The following is a 22225-nucleotide window of genomic DNA, read 5'->3' on the forward strand; positions in this document are numbered from 1 at the left end:
ATTGCGCCATAGTGTCAAAAGTTGCGTAGGTTAGGCGGGTTAGCCATGCTAAATTGCCCCTTAGTGTCCAAAAATGTGTAGGTTAGGTGGATTAACCATGGTAAATGTGTGGAATTACTCTGTCAGCGAGTTGGTGCAGATTCGATGGGCTGAATGGCCTCCTTCTGCACTGTAGGGATTCTATGATTGTGCTGCTTGAGTTCTGAGCACAAGAGAAAGAAAAGAGACTTTCCAGTTTGGAACCTTTCACCTTGCTACTTTCATACTTGGATGAACACTCCGTGTGTGAGGGCAGCACAGTGGCCCAGTGGTTAGCACTGCTGCCTCACAGCGCCAGGGACCCAGGTTCAATTCACGGCTTGAGTCACTTTCTGTGCGGAGTCTGCACGTTCTCCCCGTATCTGCGTGGGTTTCCTCTGGGTACTCCAGTTTCCTCCCACAGTCCGAAAGATGTGCTGGTTAGGAGCATTGGCCATGCTAAATTAATCCTAGTGTCAGGGGATTAGCAGGGTAAATATGTAGGGTTGCAGGAATAGGGCCTGGGTGGGATTGTGGTAGCTGCAGACTCGATGGGCTGAATGGCTCCTGCTGTAGGGATTCTATGATACAGTAATATTGAAAGGACCATGAAATCATATTTGCATGTTTTTGATAAAGGCTTGAAAAAATCCTACTTCTGAAGCTGCACTGGTTGGCTAATTGAATCTGTGCAGTGTCTAGATGAACCTTACGATTCAGGAAAGGCTCATATTTTATTGTGGCCAATGTAGAGTTACAGCTCTACTATTAGTCCCCATGGCCCTCAGCTGAAGAAGGGGAATATTATTTAGCTTTCCTGTTTACATGGCTGGGGAAATGACAAGCTGGAGTCCAGTTTCAAGTAGATAAGCAGAATATGCACTGATTATCACTGGAAATAATTCGAAGGCCAGGGAGCATCTGTAGAGGGAAAAAGTGAATGTTCATATCCTGACTGTTCACTGTGATGTCAGTTGTAGCAACTGCATTATTCCAGCCCAATAGTCCACAAGAACATCTCCTCCAAGGGGACCAGGAGATGTGTGTGAGCATTTCCACCATTGGTTTTCTGTTGCTATCTCATGTTACGTGACCTTGTCTTTCAAGAGTGCAGAAAGAATGTCACTGGGAGTGCTGCAAGGAGTTTGGGTAATATCCCTATCATCACTGAATAGCTGAGAGTATGTGGCAGCTGTGAGGCTTGCAACGTTGGTAAGTATGTGAGAATAAAATGGAGCATATATATGAGTGTTAGGCCTGTGTCCTGACTGTTGACTGGTGAGTGATGGGGGTGAGGGATAGCTTGGTGCATTGGGCAATGTCTGAATTGGTAGTTTGAGATGATGTTTGAAAGTGCATCCACTGAACTTGACTGCATGTGTGAAGTCATTGAACTTTTTGCAGCAATGCAGCCAGGTCTTTGGGTAAGGCTCCTTGATTTGACCTCTGTGGCTAGAGAGGTTGTTTGGCAGTAATTAGGACTTATCACACGGTTACAAATGTACTTATAAACTTTTTCTGATGGCAAGAGTTTAGTGGGCGTGTATCCTGTAATTACAGCAACTTCATATCCTTCGATGTGTATCTTGGAAAAACTGTTATAAAGAAAGATTTTGGAGGAACAGTGCAAATTTGTCAGTAACATCCTGATTTCAACATTTAAACAGCATGTACGGTAACCAGAGACATGGAAACATAGAAACTCGAAGCAGGAGTAGGCCATTCGGCCCTTAAAACATGTTCCGCCATTCATTTTGAATCATCAAATTCAATATCCTGATTCCCCCCATATCCCCAAGAGCTACATCTAATTTCTTCTTGAAATCACACAATGTTTTGTTCTCAACTACCTTGCGTGGTGGTGAATTCCATAGATGCGCCACCCTCTGGGAGAAGAAATTCCTCCTCACCTCAGTCCTAAAAAGTTTACCCCTTATCCTCAAATGATGACCCCTAGTTCTGGACTCAGCCACCATCGGGAACGTTCTTTCTGAATCTACCCTGTCTAACCCTGTTAGAATTTTATAAGTTTCTATGATGCTAACTAATTTACACTTCAACAACGTTGAGTGGGGATATCCTCAGCATTATTTTTACTGCAAAATCCAGGCCATTAATTTCCATTAGTGGAACTCTCACTGCCGAGAAATGCAAAATGAGCCACTCAATGAAAGATACGCTACTTAACAAAACTGAGATGAACGACATGTGATTGTTCTGTGTGGATGAAGAATGACACGTCTGTTTAAAACGTGTTGTTTGCATAATTCATTTTTCTTAGAGATTTGCTATCCCTCCCATGAAATATAATGGCATTTTTCTGTGTCATTTGCTCAATTTTTTGAATCTTGCTATATTAAATTAAATTTTGTCCACACATACATCTGGCAGCTTCATACTTCTGCTGGCCTCTTCCTTTCCTCTTATACGATGAATTACATTTGAAGAACCCAGTAGCAAATAGCAACAAATAGAATAACATTATTAATTCTCTCAAGTGTGACTGCCTGGAGTATATTCATTACAAAAGGTACAATGTCCTGTTTGAATGCCAGCTATAATGAAAGTTGGCTTCCCTGCAGAATATCATTTTAACTATAATGAATCTGAAAGCGTACATCACTAGAAAATGCTAATGACAATGTACAAAACAAGACTAAAACTAATGACCAAACTGCTACATTTTATTTCATTAACCTTAAAGATCGGGATGTGGAACGGAGAACATTCCTCATTCACTCACTTTACCTTCATTTTTCACAATTAAAGCCACTGATTGCATTTTGGTTGCTGTTCATCCTTCAAGGCAAATATGGCCGCGTTCATCATCTGCTGTGTTTGGTAGGATGTACGTTGACTGCAAAGGATGATCTACACCTCGAGGGCTCTGCTGAAAATAGGGCAGGATACCACAAAAAGTTGAGTTTTAGTTGAGCTTTGCATCAGGATTTTCTCTCCTTTTGTTTTCCCTCCACCTCTGACATTCACCTGTGTACAACGTAGGTCACGCCATCTTTTTATCTGGTGGGTGATCTTCTCCCAGGACTCAGGGTTGCTGTCAAAACTTTGAAATGAAAATTACAGGTTTTTTTGTAGCATTTCCTTTGAGAATGCATCCCATATTCAAGCTCCCCACATAAGATTCTCTTTGGTGAGCAAGTGTCAGGAATTCTGGTTGCATGCTGAGACAAAAGGCAAAATACACAAGTGCTGGAATCTGAAACAAAAGCAGTAAATGCTGGAGAAACTCAGCAGATCTGACAGCATCTGTGAAGAGAGAATGGAGCCAATGTTTTGAGGCTGGATGACCCTTCGTCAGAGGTAAAGAGAAAGAAACAGGACAAGATTTATACTATGGGGCCCCCAACCACCGCCCCCCCCCCCCACCTACATGGTATCAATCTTGAATCGCGGGGTAAATACATGGAGTTATGGGATAAGCCTATGTATGAGATGGTGCAAACTTGATGGATTACTCCCAGTGCCACATGCTAATGAGGAATAGAAGGATAGAGAACAGCAATGTGAGGCTGAAGAGATGGTGTAAGAGGGAGGGTTTTAGATTCCTGGATCACTGGGTCCTTTTCAGGGGAAGGTGGGACCTGTACTAGTTGGACTGGTTGCATCTAAACCGAAATGGGACAAACATCCTGACGGGGAGTGTTGCTACTGCTGTTGGGAGAGTTCCAGATCCGTCTTTTGGGACCCCCCCTGCCCCCCCCCCCCCCCCCACCCCCCCCCCCCACCCCCCGTATGCATTTTCACTGCAAGATTCTGAGCGAGCCTACTGCTCGCTGCAGAAATCAGTGGGCGGGACTTAACAAAAGCCTGCAGAGGGAGGTAGCGTGCATGTGCAGGCCTCTGATGCTGCACATGCGCATTAGCAGTAGCAGGGATCTGACAGACAAAGAGAGCTGTCAGGCCCCTGCTACTGCAGGTAGCCTGAATCAGCTCCTCTCCCCTGCAACCGCAGGGGTCTATGGCTGTAGATGCAGCCCTTGCCGACTCCCCCGCTACCCAGACCGGTCGCGGACCATCTCCCTCCCCCACCGATTGTGACCCTGCTGCCCTCCGCCCACCGCTTGCTGCAGAGTGGCAGCGGGCCCCCTCTCCCAGCTCCCCCCACCTATCGTGGCCCCGCTGCCCTCCTCCCACTGATCGCTGCAGAGTGACAGTGGCCCCCTCCCCCCACTAGCCCTGCCGCAACTGGCTCCTCCCCCATTGGCCATGCTCCCCACTGGCTCCTTCCCCATTGGCCCTGCCCTTGGCACTGCCCAGTAGGCATTGCCCAAGGGGCACCCCACCTTCCCCTCAGCCTCCCTGGGATAAACTCCCAGGTCCAGATGAGATGTATCCCAGTTTGCTGTGCAAGGCAAGGGAGGAGATTGCAGTGTGTCTGACAATAATCTTCAAATCTTCTCTGGCCACAGGAGAGATGCCAGAGGACTGGAGCACTGCGAATGTGCTACCATTATTCAGGAAGGGAAGTAGGTAAAAAACTGGAAATTACAGGCAGGGAGTCTAACTATTGGAGGGATTTCTGAGGGATTGAATTGTCCTCCACTTGGGGAGGCAAGGATGAATCAAGGTTGTCAGCAATGTTTTTTCAAAGGGAGGTCATGCCAGTGGTGCAGTTCAGGCAGGGATAAGAAGACAGAGATTCAATCCAGAAGCTGAGAATAGGCAAATGTACAGTTGTGACAGCTACTTCTGTTACTTGTAGATAACAAACATAGATCAGGATCTAGGGCATCCAGACCATTGTAAGTAGAGTTGGGCAGGTTCTGCGGATGTTTGCCATTTTTAATGAAGACTATGCTTATGGAATGCAGGCTGGTTGTGAGCTATTGTCAGCTGAGAATCAGGTTAAATCCTAGAAGAAGAGGAACTGAAATTCTTTGTGAGAAAGACAAAGTTTTGAAGGACTTTGTTAATTAAAATTGATGACATATATTCTGAATGACTTGTTGGACCAATTTGGATGCTCTGTCTTAGTTGTATCAACCATTTAAAGTGTAATTCAATTTAGAACCTATTCATTCATGTTTAACCTATGTTATTTTTGGGTTTGGGAATACAGGAGTTACTTAAAATATTATTTAGTATTTAGTTTCTTTGACTCTTGTATAGTCAAATTTCCTTTGGTTTAAACAATGGAATATTGGGTCCTATTTTACCATTTTGATTCTAAGTGCTGGGCAGACTTGAAACTGGGAATGTTCAGATCTGACTTTTAGACCTGTTCTGAGGCACCCCCATACGCACTCTGCCTGAAAAAATAGCAGCGATTCTGAATCGCGCTGCACAAGCCTGTGGGCGGGGCTTAACGCGCCCAAAACACTGCAGCTCCGATCGGTGCCTCCAACTGCGCATGCGCAGAAGAAAAATGATAGAACGCTGCTCCCCTGTCACATCCCTCCCTGGCTGGATAATGCCTCCCCTTGGCTCCCACAAACATTGCCCCACCCCCACAACATTACTGACCCCCTTATCCCCCCACCCCTCTGCACCCAAATCGATCGCAGGCCCCTCCACCCCCTCCCCCCCCATCGATCTCAGACAGAGTGATCCACCCTCCCCCTCCAATCTCAGGCAGAGTGGCAGCTGACCCCTTTTTGCCCCCACTGATCACAGGCAGAGTGGCAGTGGACCCCCCTTCTCCCCCACTGATCTCAGGCAGAGTGGCAGTGGACCACCCCCACACCGATCTCAAGCAGGGAGCCGTCGGACACACGGCACTTACCTCCTCACTAACTGGAGTCCCGAATCGGACTTTTATGGAGCATGTCTGTTTCGTGCCGATTCTGGATGGGCGAACACGGTGGTAAAGGAGAAAGTGCCGATAAAGTTGGGCATGCAGCCTATTAAGTCAATTTAAATACATGCAAATACATTTAAATGGCCATCGCGCCCGCTTTGGGCATGGTCCCAATCGCGGCCATTTTCGGGCCTTGGGAAAGGGGGAACCGACGCGGAGGCGGGCGCGGATCACGCTACTCGCCTCACGCTCAACTTTACCAGGTTTTCGTGCCCGAAAACGGGTGCAACGCAATGGTAAAATCGGGCCCATTTATTCTTTCAGTAAATGACTGGGGCTTTGGATTTTTTTCTTAAGTTATTGGTCTCGACTGAGATGTAACACTTTCAATATCTGGAAGTTGAAATCATTAGAGATTGAAATACTGCACTTCATGCAAAATCAATTAATTCAGCAGACTTATTCCAAATACTTATGAATTAGACGCTGATGCTTCTCAACCACAGAATGCAAAATGACTTCGCCAAATGTAAATTGATGGAGGATGATGGCAAGGAAAGGGAGAATTTGCAATTATATAATGCCTTATCAAAACGTTCTGATTAATTTATTGGAAAACATCCCAAAATACTTCACAATGAATTATGTTTGAAGTGCGGTGACTGTTAAATAGGTAAGCAGAGCGCCTTTTTGCACTCAGCAAAATTCCCACCAATTGCACTAAGATGAATGATCAATTAATCTTTGTTTGGGGGTTGTAATTGCCAGTGAGGGCTCTTCTTTAAATAGTGTTACATGATCGTTAAAGCCCCCCTGGATGGGCAAACAGGATTTTCATTTCAATTTCTCACCAAATACATGGCAACGTCAATAATGTATCGCTCCCTCAGTATTGCACTGAAGTGTCAACCTAAATTATTTCCAGGATTCTGCTGTTGGATTTGAACTACTGATGCAGAAGTAGACACGCTATCCACTAACCAAACTGGCAGCAAAGAGGACGTATTAAAACAGAGACCTGAAGCCAAGGGTGATTTTTGACCCTTAATACCCAGCAATCTGGTCCTTGAAGCTGAAATAACTCCGTTTGCTTTGTGCTCATGATTTCCATTCCTAGTTTTGCCTTTATTGCATTTAGAGTCACAGGCCGGCGTTTTACCACCTCGCTCGGGCGAGGCCCGTAATATCCTGCCCGAGGACAATGGAGAATTCCGTTCTGTGCGCCTCGCCCACACCGATTTCAGGGCGGGCATGGTGGTAACATTCTGGCCATAGAGTCATAGAGGTTTACAGCATTTAAACAGGCCCGTCGGCCCAACTGGTCGATGTCGCCCTTTTTTAACCACTAAGCTAGTCCCAATTGCCAGCTTTTGGCCCTATCCCTTTATACCCATCTTACACTTGTAACTGTCGAACTGCTTTTTAAAAGACAAAATTGAGTGAGTAAATTTAAGGAGGAGTTAGACAGATTTTTAATTGGTAATGGGTTGAAAGGTTATGGGGAGAAGACTGGAAAATGGGGATGAGGAGCATATCAGTCATGATCGAATGGTGGAGCAGACTCGATGGGCCGAATGGCCAATTCTACTCCTATATCTTATGAACTTATAAAATTATACCCGACTCTACCAGTACTTCTGGCAGCTTGTTCTGGCCCTCACCACCCTCAGTGTGAAAAAACTGCCACTCTGGACACTTTTGTATCTCTCCCCTCTCAACTTAAACCTATGCCTTCTAGTTTTAGACTCCCCTACCTTTGGGAAAAGATATTGACTATCCAGCTGATCTATGCCCCTCACTATTTTATAGATCTCTATAAGATCACCCCTAAGCCTCCCACGCTCCAGGGAAAAAAGTCCCAGTCTACCCAACCCCTCCTTGTAACTCAAACCATCAAGTCCCAGTAGCATCCTAGTAAATCTCTTCTGCACTCTTTCTAGTTTAATAATATCCTTTCTATAATAAGGTGACCAGAACTGTACACAGTATTCCAAGTGTGGCTTTACCAATGTCTTGTACAACTTCAACAAGACGAACCAACTCCTGTATTCAATGTTCTGACCAATGAAAGCAAGAATGCTCAAAGCCTTCTTCACCACCCTGTCCACTTGTGACTCCACTTTCAATGAGCTATGAACATGTACTCCTAGATCTCTTTGTTCTGTAACTCTCCCCAATGCCCGACCATTAACTGAGTAAGTTCTTCCCTGGTTCAATCTACCAAAATACATCACCTTGCATTTATCTAAATTGAACTCCATCTGCCATTTATCAGCCCACTGGCCCAAATGGTCAAGATCCCATTGCAATCCTAGATAACCTTCTTCACTGTCCACCATGCCACCAATCTTGGTGCCATCTACAAACTTACTAACCATGCCTTCTAAATTCTCATCCAAATCATTAATATAAATGACAAATAACAGTGGACCAGCACCAATCCCTGAGGCACACTGCTAGTAACAGGCCTCCAGTTTGAAAAACAACCCTCTACAACCACCCTGTCTTCTGTCATCAAGCCAATTTTGTATCCAATTGTCTACCTCACCCTGGATCCTGTGAGATTTAACTTTATGCAACAACCTACCATGCGGTACCTTGTCAAAGGCCTTGTTAAAGTCCATGTAGACAACATTGACTGCACTGCCCTCATTTACCTTCTTGGTTACTCCTTCAGAAAATTCAAAGTTACGAGACATGATTTTCCATTCACAAACCCATGTTGACTGTCCCTAATCAGTCCTTGGCTCTCTAAATGCATATAGATTCTGTCTCTCAGAATTTAGTGGAAACAGTTGCTTTTTTGGGGCTTTTGAAGTGTATGAGTTCTAAATCAGCATACCGAGATCAGTTAGTGATGGGGGGGGGGGCGATGGCCTAATGGTATTATCGCTTGACTGTTAATTCAGTAACTCAGCTAATGTTCTGAGAATCCGGGTTCAAATCCCGCCACAGCAGATGGTGGAATTTGGATTCAATAAAGGTATCTGGAATTTAGAATCTATTGATGACCATGAAACGATTGTCGATTGTCAGAAAATCTCATCTGGTTCATTGATGTACTTTAGGGAAGGAAATCTGTAATCCTTACCTGGTCTGGCCTACATGTGATTCCAGAGCCACAGCAATGTGGTTGATTCTCAACCAAACTCTGAAATGGCCTAACAAGCCACTCAATTTCAAGGGCAACTAGGGATGGACAATAAATGTCGTTGGCCAGCCAGCGACACCCATGCTCCACGAATGAATAATGGAAATGTTACAGATTGCCCCTGAGGTTCCATGGTTTCACCTATGCAAGCTATAAAGATATAACTCTGTGTTCAAGTATCTTAAGAGCGGCAAATAAAAAAAAAAATTTGAGCAATGATAAATTTGATTTGATTTGATTTATTATTGTCACATATATTAACATACAGTGAAAAGTATTGTTTCTTGCGCGCTATACAGACAAAGCATACCATTCATAGAGAAGTAAACGAGAGAGTGCAGAATGTAATGTTGCAGTCATAGCTAGGATGTAGAGAAAGATCAACTTCATGCAAGGTAAGTCCATTCAAAAGTCTGACAGCAGCAGGGAAGAAGCTGTTCTTTACGTGACCCCAGACTTCTGTATCTTTTTCCCGATGAAAGAAGGTGGAAGAAAGAATGTCCGGGGTGCGTGCGGTCCTGAATTATGCTGGCTGTTTTACCGAGGCAGCGGTCAATGGATGGGAGGCTGGTTTGCGTGGTGGATTGGGCTTCATTCACGACCTTTTGTAGTTCCTTGCAGTCTTGGGCAGAGCAGGAGCCATACCAAGCTGTGATACAACCAGAAAGAATGCTTTCTATGATGCATCTGTAAAAGTTGGTGACAGTCGTAGCTGACATGCCAAATTTCCTTAGTCTTCTGAGAAAGTAGAGGCGTTGGTGGGCTTTCTTAACTATAGTGTCAGCATGGGGGAACCAGGACAGGTTGTTGGTGATCTGGACACCTAAAAACTTGAAGCTCTGACCCTTTGTACTTCGTTCCCGTTGATGTAGAGAGGGGCAGGTTCTCCTTTACGCTTCCTGAAGTCGATGACTATCTCCTTCATTTTGTTGACATTGAGGGAGAGATTATTGTTGCCGCACCAGTTCACCAAATTGATGTTTAGTGCAGACTTTCAAATATTCATGGCTGGGATTTTACGACTCCACATGTCATGGCGGGATATTACAATCCTGCCAAGCTGAATGAAGATTTAAATGGCTTGCTGCATCCCCCAGGGGGAGACACGCCAGAACGGGGCCATAAAATCCTGGCCCATGTTTAACTGTGCCAGCTGAAATGAACAAATCAAAACCCATAAATAAGAAAGCAGTACAGAACTTGAGTATTGAAGAAAAAAGAGAGATGCTGTGGAAGCTATTTGTCTTGCACTTAAAAGGAAAGATTCACAAGAAAACAAATCTGAAAATAACAACAATTTATACTGCAAGAGAAAAGTTTGCCACAACAAAAACAGAAAATGCTGGAAAATCTCAGCAGGTCTGACATCATGTGTGGAGAGAGAACAGAGCCAACATTTCGAGTCTGAATAACTCTTCATCAGAGCTCAAGACGATTTTCCTTGTCTTCAGCCCTCTCGAAGCTTCATCCTGACTGGAAACATTGGCTGTGTTCTCCCTCCACAGATGCTGTCAGACCTGCTGAGATTTTCCAGCACTTTCTGCTTTTGTTCCAGATTCCAGCATCCGCAGTATTTTGCTTTTATCTTCGAAAAGCATGCTGATTGGTTGATAAGGAGACCGTGATTGGTAGAGGATGCTGCACAAGGGAACAGCTAATCGGGCAGATTGACTCTGACTGTTCAAGGAATTACCATGGAGAATGAACCAGGGAAGGGCTGTGCCCCAAGCTTTCATTTAGTTGGAAAATGTATAATGTGTGGACATGCTCTTTCTGTTTGCAAAGGACAGGGCCATGTATGTGAGTATATGTAGCTTCTAACACACGTAAGTCAACCACACTGTGAGCCCAGCTGATAATCTTAACTTAATTCTCAGCACAATCAGGATTGTTTAGCAAATGTTTTCCAATTGTGGAATCAAATCTAATGTTGGCTGCTATATTCTGAGTTTTGCAAGCACTGGCTGGTTGGATAGATTCAGTGCTTTGCCTGTTGCGAACAGCCGAAGGAACATGCTGTTTGACACTACCCACCAGTCATTGAGATGTCCAGCCTATGTACCTGGCATCATACCAGCAGTGAAATTCATATATCATATCACTTGTGTGATCGGTAGAATGTATTTTTTGGTTTCATGGCAGTATAGGGTTAGTGGAAAATATCATTTGTGTTACTGCTGCATAGTAGCAGTGTGAAATGGTTAACCTCACCTGTTGCCCAAATGTTTGACACACCTTACTCTTAATTTGTGATAGACCAGGCACTTTCAGGAATGAGAGTGGTGACCATAAGCTTTTCATGAGTTTGCACGATATACAGTGAGCATTGATCAGAGGTCTGCAAGGAAATTCTTACATGCAGATTTAAATAGAGCAAACGCATCATCTACATTTTGGAAAAAGGCAAGAGGGAGAAGGTTTGATGTCATTCCATTGAGAACATGTTTCTCATGGAAGGGAGAGATGGAACTAGAGGGGATCCCATGGCAACACCACCTATTTGGGCATACATTGTGCTGTTAAAACTGAACTCACTGCGTGAGTTTCTGAGTTCAATGATGACAGATTCAGACAATGGCAGCACAGTTAATCGCCATGATATAATGACATGGTGCAAAAGCCAAAGTCTCCACTGTTAAGAAACACTCCAAGCTGCTTCAAAAATGTATTGGCCCATAACTTCCAATCAGCGATAGAAAGATAGGACCACCAGAAATAAAAGAACTTTTGCTCACATACCTGTATTGAAAAATAGTGCCCGAACTCCCATTGGGAGCAGCATCCTTTGACCTTCAGCAGGACAATCTCTGCAGACCCCAGCGCGATGCAGGAGGACTCTAATAATATCCCCTTTATGATGCGGCCAGACTGGACATGCCCATTGAGGTTTAGCTTGGAAATCACAGTTTGCATTGAAAACAGAGAAGGATTTCCCTGCTGCTAAGATATATGTTGAAGCTTTTAAAACATTTTCTTTGCTATTTATTTAAGTAGTCAATCCGATTGTTATTGGCTCATTTAAAATTCTTTTTTCTATGATTGAAGGTGAGTATTATTTAATATAGAAATGCACATAGGTTTTATTATTTGTTCCAAGTCTGCAAAACTATCATTTAAATCTGCACTATATTATTATATAACTTAACGTGTGGCATGCTTATAAGTGTCTGTATGTTTTAATTTAGAATATGGAAATTGAAAATGTAATTGGGAAGAGAGGTCGGAACTTCTCGGACAATGATTTCGAGACCTTATTGCATGAGGTTAAGCAGAGTTCACGTTTTGGGCCATGGAAAATCTAAGTATGCTTATCATTAGTATTCTTCTGCCTTGCTTACTTCATTCATAATTCTCATATTTAACCGTTCTGCATGTTTCAATAAAGCATTTGTATAATTACACAGTTAAATGCTTTGTTTTGCTTCAATAAAGCATTAGTAGATTTTGTAGTTTAATGGAAAATATTTATGAACTAAAATAATGTTGTAATACAATAATACAAAACCTTGATACAATGTTAACGTTTAACTAAACATTTTACTTTAGCAGCTGCACTGTGACATTTTGTTTAATTGCCTCATCCTTTCAAATTTCTTCCAAAATGTAATATTCTCTTTAACACAATGATCAATTACATATTTTTATACATTAACACAACAGCTCTAAACAGAGGGATATGTGGTGGGGTAAGGAGGGGAAGGGGGGAGGTAGTGGGAGGGAGGGTGGAGAGGGGGAAAGGGGGAGAGGGAAAGGGGGAGGGGTGAGGGGGAAAGGGGAAGTGCGAAAGCAGGGGAGAGAAGGGGTTAGACATAAAATTTTACATGTAGCCTGACTCCTCCATGCCTATGTCAAAGCCTCAAAAAGAACTTCAGTTAAGAAGCCAAGCTAAAAGCATGATGTACCAGTGATGGTGGAACGTGACTCCAGATTTTCAATCTGCACTGGATTCTGCAATACCTATCAGACAGAGAGTACACATCAGCTTACAGGAGGCTTGCATATGTCATCTTAAGGAATACTTTCCTAAAGGATTTGAACTAGCCAAGTTGCATTAAGATCAACGTTGCATCAGGGAGACTCTTAAAATTAGGATCAATGCTGCTTAAAATATATAGCAAAATCCAAATGGACTTCAGCTGAGATTTATTCCAGGCACTAACATCCACCTTGTTGTATATGAACGCACTTTTTTGCTGGAATTAGTTGTCATGGCAAAGTTCTAATTCAAAAAAATCTTTCTTTCACTTCCACACACATGTTAAACATCCTTTTAAAACATTTACAAAAAAAATTAACCCACCCAAAGAATGTCTGCTCCCTTTACTCACTGCAGTTGGACCAATAAATAAGTGTGTAAATTAATAAGGGCAAAAGCTCACGGCTTTACAAATCTGAATCAACGGTTCAAACTTAAAATTTTATTAGTGTCACAAGAAGGCTTACAGCAACACTGCAATGAAGTTACTGTGAAAATCCCCCAGTCGCCACACTCCGGCACCTGCTCAGGTACCCTGAGGGAGAATTTAGCATGGCCAATGAACCTAACCAGCAAGTCTTTCAGGCTGCGGGAGGAAACTGGCACCCCCAGAGGGAACCCATGACACAGGGAGAACACACAGGCTCTGCACAGACAACGACCCAAATTGAACTCGGGTCCCTGGCGCTGTGAGGCAGCAGTGCTAACCGCTGTGCCACTGGGCCGGACTCACCTTGGCGCTCTTTTGGTGCACATGTCCATGCGCAGGGACTTTCATGTTGTCCCGACATGCATGTGCAGTGCACAATCGACTTAAGTCAGCATTTGGGCTTTAAGTTAGGGGCCATTATTGGAGGTGAAAAGGTTTGTGAGGCAGAAAGGTTTGTGCCTGTCCATTCATCGCTGGTTCAAACTTAACCCAAATTGATGGGATGAAGGATTTTGTCTGTTTGCGGACAGCAAGGATTTCCAAATGAAATAAATCTGGGGCAAATTCCACTCATTTTCCAGCAGATGTAGTCCACAGGACAAAGCAATCCATCATTTAGCAATAAACTGATAGTCTCACTCAGAAAACCAACAAGGAAATTTATTATTGGAATAGACACTATCTTATTGGGATGGCAGTTAGTAAGCTTTCATGATTGAGGTTATAATGCATTATTCAGGTCGAATAATTGGTATTGGGTTTAGTTCAGTGGATTGCACTTTCACTCCAAGTCAGCAGGTTGTGAGTTCAAACTTTCCTCAAGGACTTGAAGGTAATCTAGGCCAATGCTTCAATAGAGTTCCAAGGGGAATGTTTGCTTTCAGAGCTGCACACTTTCAAATGAGATGTTAAATTTGAGGCCCTGTCTGCTCTCTCAGGTGGATATAAGAGATTTCATTGCAATACCAGAAGTGAGGATCTCCTGGCAAATATGTATCCCTCAACTAACATAAAGACAGAATGAGGCCATTCATCCCCTTGAGCCTTTGCTGCCAGAATGATAGGTTATAGCGGATCTGAACTCAAATCCATTTCCTTGCCTTTTATCCATGTCCCTTGATATATTTATTCAACAAAAATCTATCAATCACAGTCTTGAAAGCTCCAGTTGTTCTAGATTTTCGCTACTGTTTATGTGAAAAAGGGCATTCTGACTTAACACTTAAGATATCACATCTCATGCTTCATGATTGGAAAACTTATGCCATGACAGCTTATTGAAATAACTTGTGCTACGCACATTCCGGCTAACTCTCCTGCTTCAGAACTGGTGCCAGCTGCATCAGTCCTGGCTTAAACATACCTCCACAAACCACATCCTGTGATACCGGAAATGACAATGCAACCACGGTAGTGGCGACAGTTGGCAACTGGACAATACATGGACTACCAAGCAGTGCTGCCCACAGCAAGGCCAAAGTGCAGCACTGCAATGCAGATGGATGTTTTGCATCCAGCATTTATGCTTCAGATTTTATTCGTTCATGGGTTGTGTGCGACGCTGACTGGGCCAGCATTTATTGCCCATCCCTGAGGGCATTTAAAAATCAACCACGCTGCTGTGGGTCTGGAGTCACATGTAGGCCAGACCAGGTAAGGATTCCAGATTTCCTTCCCTAAAAAAGACATTAGTGAACCTGATGGATTTTTATGACAATCGATTCACAGTCACCATTAGACTTTAAATTCCAGATTTTTATTGAATTCAAATTTCACCATCTGCCATGGTGGGATTTGAACCCTGGTCCCCAGAGTATTGCCCTGGGCCTCCAGATTACTAGTCCAGTAACAATACCACCATGCTACCACCGTCCCTCGATGCATTTGCTGATCAGTGTCTGATTGTGGTGCTTGATCATTAAGCCTCCCTTAAAGTTATGCATAGGTGGAACTTGAAAGATAGATGGAGCATCTCAGCACTTGCACCCTCTGACCTCTGGGGTCATATGTGATACAACAGAAAAGGAAGAAGCTGTCACATGTCTCACCAAACAGGCCACATCATTGCTCCTGAGGAGGACACGTTGAAATGTAACTCAGGGTGTCACCCTCAATATTACTGGTAAGAAGCTAACTCATATTTTTATTATTCCTTTGAGCTCTTTCTTGGACATGCACACATTGAGTCATGTGAAGTGAAATGAAATCTATTCAACGAGTGTTCAAATGTGATATAGACAATGTGAATCCAGAAACCATGGTGAATACATTGGTGCTCTAAATGAGATGGTGGCCTGTGCTCAAACACAATGCCCCCTGTTGCCTCGGAGGAGGTGGAAGCCAACTGTTCACTTCTCTGCCTAAAGTGTAATGAGAAGTTTGGTGACCAGCCTTGTCATGAAGGCACCCACTGGGAACCTCCTTCAGACTGCAGCCTCTACATCTCTATGTGAACAGCCATGGTCACTGGCACATGTGCAGCAGATAAGGGCTCTGGTGGAGGGGCGGGGAGATAGAGGACAATGAGGATGCTGAGGAGCTCTCAGTACCTGCACCCTCCTCAGAGACTTCCACAGTCCTGGGTTGGCCATTGAATGGGGTAAATCTAGCAACCACGGAGCCAACAATTTGATCTTCCTGTTAAGAGTACACAGCTCTTCTTGAATTCTATGGTTGTCAATGCTTATACTCTGAATGGACTGATCCATGTTACTGAAGGAGGCTTGCACACTTTCCCGGCTGAGACATTGCTCTTGTATTCACTCTGAGTGTTGCTGAATGTGTCTCTCCATGAGATTGGCCAATCTCTCATGGTCAGAGGCAGTCCAGAGAATGTTCACTAGGTTGATCCTGGGTTTGGAGGGATTTTCTTATGAAGTGAGGTTGAATAGGTTGGGCCTTTACTCATTGGAGTTTTGAAGAATGTAAGGTGACCTTATTGAGACATATAGAATTCTCAGGGGGCTTGACAGGGTAGATGCTGAGAGGTTGTTTCCCATTGTGGGAGTCCAGAACAAGAGGGCATAATCTCAAAGAGGTTGCCCATTTAAGACAGAGATGAGGAGAAATTTCTTCTATAAGAAGGGAGTGAATCTGCGGAACTCTTTACTGCAGAGGGCTGTAGAGGAAGGATCATTAAGTATGTTCCTGGCTGAGACAGACAGGTTTTTAATCAGAAAAGGAATCAAGGATTATGAGGATGAAATGGGAAAGAGGAGTGAGTATTTTTCCTTCAGATCAGTTGTGATCTCATTGAATGGTGGAGCAGACTCGATGGACTGAATGGCCTACTTCTGCTCCCATGTCTTATGGTCATGCAGCTGAGCTCCCAGGATAACATGGCGCTCACAACAGTGATGGACTCTTTCATTTGCAGTCCAAAGCTCACACTGCCTCACGGAACTTCGCCAGATGTCCACACATCTACTCCTGATTGGACAAATATTGTGCCCCAAGAGTTGACTCCTGCCCATTGCAGCATCTTTGGGACTTTCCTCCCTCCTCCGAGGGGAAGCCATGCCCAGATGTCTCTGATTCTGACACCTCCTCCTGCACTCTGACATTCACTCTGTGATTCCCACTTAAACCTGCGCAGGCTACATCCCTCCAATGTGCTCCTCTCTAAGTTGGAGGAGTGTGGGTTAGTCAGATGTGACGTTGCTTCCTCAGGAGTCTCATCCATCATCACCAACAGATAGCTGCACCAACAGACCATGGTGATCTCCGTGGCCATCTGCTCCACTGAATGTATGGACCTCAGATAGGCTGACTCATCCCCAGTGTGAGCCATCTTCTTGGGCTTCGTGGCCCTTTGTTCTGCAACCATAACATGAATTTATGTTATCCTCATATATAGTGCATAGAGATATTGCTCTTCAATGCGTCCTATTCACATCTGCGTTGTGCACAGTTAAATAAGCTGCTTCATAGAATCATAGAATCCTACAGTGCAGAAGGAGATCATTCGAACCATCGAGTCTGCACCGACCAGAATCCCACCCAGGCCCAAACCCCATAACCCCATGCATTTACCCTAGCTAGAACCCCTGACACAAAGGGGCAATTTAGCATGGCCAATGCATCTAACCCGCACATCTTTGGACTGTGGGAGGAAACCGGAGCACCCGGAGGAAACCCATGCAGACACAGGGAGAACGTGCAAACTCCACGCAGACAGAGACCCAAGTGGGAATCGAACCCAGGTTACTGGCGCTGTGGGAGAGCAGTGCTAACCACTATGCCACCGTGCCTACACACACACACCCTCAATGCTAAAGTAAAGCTATGTGCCAAATCGCACACTTTATCTGAAGCCTGCAGATGTGACCTCTCCCATTAACCTCTGTCTATGAGCCAAGCTACTCACTTTTCCAGAACACACGTGGTCACGGAACGTTTTGCAGCACTGATTCCACCACCATATCCACAATCTCCAGTGGTAACCTGTGACGCTCACTGCTGCTGCAATCTGAGTCAAGGCATTCTTGGTAGCAGTAGGCAATTTGCAACGGCCAGTTGGGTATATGATCTCTCTTCTCCTCTGAACCTCCATGATTAAGACTTGCAGGTCAGACTCAGAAAAGCTTGGAGCAGCTGGCCACATCCTTTCCAAAGAACGTTCTCTCAGTGATATTCCACTAATTGATGAATTAATTAATTAAACTGAAAGGTGAGAAGGGTCATGAGCAATTCAGAATAAATTGCTATAATTCACTTTTGCGTGCTTACATTCACTAACCACTCACCTATGAAAGTGTGGTTGAGAGAAGGGCTCTGCACATACACTTGGTGTTGTGTATGTTGTGGCTGTCACTCTAAGATAATATGCTGTGCTTAAATGACAACTGACAGCCCTACTAGCTTACTCCATCTTAGTCAAGCTGTTATGCTGCTATACTGTGGAAACGTGAGGGACCCTGATCAAGGGCCCACAGTGCAGACACATCCAGAGACGAGTGACAATAGGGAAAGTGGTTGGGATAATGAGAATGGAAACATTGCTCATTCATCCATCGAGTCAAGCCAGCTAACTAAATCACTGTATCTTATCTTCATTTAGTAATAGTAGCAAGACAATGCATCTCCCTGGTTGTGTCTTGAGAATCCACTTAGTAGTTTAGTTCACCATATTTTTTATTAGGAAGCAGCAGACAGTTCTCCCATGGAGAAAGCCTGTGACGGGGTTTCTTTTCCAGGAAAATCTAACAATTGGACAATTTTTACAGCTTTGACCTGAAACCTGTAACAAGGCTTTTTCACAGAGTTCATTAGTGAACACAAAAAAGGATTTATTAACAAGAATTGTACAGCAGCTGCATGTCTGCAGCTAGCTCCCAAAATGTCTCCCTTAAGAGAGCTCTACCTGCTGGGGTGATTCCCCATTATGAGTCCCATTTGGTCCCCCAGACCAGGTGGCCCTTAATCTGCTACATTGCTCTTAATGGAGCAATCAGCACACTGCACAAAAATGTCTCCTCCAAGGTGCTGGATATGCAGCATTCAGGAACTATTACTCAGACCAAATGCTCAGAAGGGGTGCCTTTTATATGTGTCTGAGTTATCCAACCCACACTGGGTCTACCTCTGACCCCACACCACTTCTGGGCTTGCCCACTCCAACTCTGAATCCAGCTCATCTAAACCCCCCATCCATCCCTTCCCCCTCCCCCCATCATCCCATCACCTCCCCACACCCCTCCTCTCCCCCCACCCGAAATTGGAATGGGAGGTGGCCATTTTTGAAGGGATGCATCTCTCCCTGCGCACCTGGCCTGGGAATGAAAATTTAGGCCTTTGTGTCTGTCCTAACAGAAGAAGATGCAAAAACCTCCCGGGAATACTAGTGAGCCTCGGGACCTGCATGAATGAGGACATGAAATAAATTAGCATTAGTAACAATTAATTCTGGAGAAATTAGTGGATCTGAGAGTGGATAAATCCCTAGGATCTAATGATCCACACCCCAGAGTGTTGAAAGGGATAGCTGTACAGATAGTGGATGCTTCGGTGGTCATATTCCAAAATTCTATAGATTCTAAAATCTATAGTTCCTGCAGATTAGAAGGTAGTAAATCTTACCCTAATGTTTAGGAAAGGAGGGAATGAGCAAGTTGGCCTGACTTGTTTGCCTGATATCAATGGTCGGGGAAATAATAGAATCTATTAGAAAGGATGTGATAATTGGACACTTAGATAATAATGAAAGATTTGGTCGAGTAAACATGCATTTATGCAAGGAAAATCAAGTCTGTTAAGGCTTTTTTGAAGATGTAAGCAGATTGGATAAGAGGAAAGCAATGGATGTGGTGAAAACCACAAGACGATGGCAGGATTTTCTGGCCGCGCTCGCCCCAAGACCGGAAAATCCTGCTCGAGGTCAACGAACCTTTGCATTGTCCTTTCCCACTCACTATGATTCCCAAGGCGGGCGGGATGGGAAAATTCCGCCCCATATGGTGTAGCAGCAGAAGTAGGCCATTCGGCCCACACTGTGAGTTGCGAGGATGAGGCTTTAAAGGGATTCAGACAGGCGAAGTGAGTGAACAAGAACGTGGCAGACGGAATATAATGTGGAAAAATGTGAAGTTATCCACTTTGGTGGGAGAAACAGAAATGCAGAATATGTTTTAAATGGTGAGAGATTGGGTTGTGTTGATGTCCAAAGAGACAACGGGTAGTTTTGTTCATGACCTCGCTCGGACGAAGCTTGTGAAATCCTGCCCGAGGTCAATGGAGAATTCAGTTCCGCGATCCTTGCCCGCCCTGATTCTGGGGCAGACGAGGCGGTAAAATTCCGACACATAAGTCAATGGAAGCTAAAATACAGGTGCAGCAAATAATTAGGAAGGCAAGTGGTGTGTTGACCTTCATTGCAAGGCGACTTTGAGTACAGGAATAAATAAATCCTTCTGCGATTGTATAAAGCCTTGGTGAGAGCACAACTGGATTATTGTCAGCAGTCTCCTTACCTAAGGGAGGATATACCTGGCACAGAGGGATTGTAACAAAGGTTCACCAGACTGATCCCCGGGATGGCGGTATTGTCCTATAAGGAGATGAGGTCTTTATTCACTGACTAGAGCTGGCTTGTCTAACATTTTTGCACGAGGGAACACATTTCTATTTTTTTCTCAGTTAAGGGCCAACGAGCAGATTTCGGAGAGATACATTAATTTCATTAAAAAGGTTGAGCATGAGGAAAAGAAATCGGCTGATTGATAGAAATCACTGTCAAAGCAATAAATTGGTAATTTTAAAAAAGTGTAATTGGCCATTAGAGTGCAAGAAGGTGAGAGTGTGTGTGTTCCAGCTCACTCCCAGTCTCAGGGTGTTTTCTCACTTAACCCCATCAACTATGAGCGTGGGTGAGATTATTATTAATTCTCTCAAAAAATTCCTAAGTGTATTCTCCAGTGGGAACTGTGATGCAATCCGGGGTCGGCACAATCCGGATCACAATCCACCCACAATGCGGACAGGATTTTCCAGCCGCGCTCGCCCCAAAACTGGAAAATTCCGCCTGAGATCAATGGATCTTTCCATGGCCTGCCATTCATCCACTACGATTCCCGTTGCAGGTGGAAAGGGAAAATTCACTCTGTGCACATTTCTTTGGAGCTTTGGGTAATTTGTGCCGTGAATGAGATATGCTGGATCTAAAGACGATGGCAAGAATGGCTCCTTAGAGTTCTTAGAACTCCCCCTTCTTGCTGGGATAAGACCCCATTCCCAATCACTGGCACCTCCCACAAGTGAGTGACACCCGCTATGGGGTTGCCAAAGGACCTGCCCCCTTCAGATTATACACCTACACTTTCTAAGAAGCACTTTGGAGGAAAAAAACTCATTAAATAAATGAACTCAGACTGAACAGCTGCTCTCTTTAGGAAGCACTTCAGAGTCAATGGATGGTGAAGTGGTGTATAACTAACAATCGTAACCCCTCCTTTTAAGGAACCAGCTGCTGCCACTCAAGTGGGCTATAAAAGTTAATGGGACATTGTTATGGTGGCCACAGTGGATCATCAATAGATCTCCCCGTGTACCTCGTTGAATTTGAGCTACCCCAATAGGGAAGGAGCATCGGGAGGTTTAAAAGCAGCTGACTCCACCCAGGTCAGCAGTCAATAGACTTGGGACTGACCTGCTTGCTGTAGCCCTTGAAAGACATTAAGATATCGCTGTCAATAAAAGGGTGATGCTCCAGTGATACCACTTTAACATAGCAGGGTGAAGGCTTGGAGAATCTGTCACTGAATTTCTGACCAGGCTATGAAAATTGGCAGAGCACTGTGAATTCGGGCCATCCCTGAATGACATGTTGTGAGATATGCTGGTCTGTGGAATTAACAAGGAGACAGTCTGAAAAATTATAGGCGTAATCCAATTTGGATCTAAAGAAGGCCATTGAAATAGCTTTATTGTTGGAGAATGCAGAGAAAGGAGTTGAGGAACTACAGGGAGTGTCAGATAGCAGTGTCCTCCAAGTGGGGGGGAGAGGTCCCCAGCAATGTCCATCCCTCCGCTGGGTATAGAGTGGGAAAATAGCATTGAGGTAGAAGATAACCATGATCACGTTGAATGAAAGGATAGGCTCGAGGGACCGAATGGACTATTCTTGCTCCGATTTCCTACGCTTAAAACATTCACTTGATATTAAATTGCTGTGGTATTAATGTACAATATGGAATATGACTGCTTAAGAAAGGAAGGTGCTCAACTGCATTTCATTGCTCAGTTAGCATTATCAGGAGAAACACAAAGAGAGACCGAGAGAAAGGAAGTTGCAGTTCGGTATTTTTTTTTGTCTTTTTTTTCTTCGCAGCTAGAACTTGGGAATGGATTATGTTAAGCGTGTGTTTTGAAGTAAAGTATATTTGCACAGAGTTAAAA

Source organism: Mustelus asterias, chromosome 4 (assembly GCF_964213995.1).
Source record: "Mustelus asterias chromosome 4, sMusAst1.hap1.1, whole genome shotgun sequence".
NCBI lineage: Eukaryota > Metazoa > Chordata > Chondrichthyes > Carcharhiniformes > Triakidae > Mustelus > Mustelus asterias.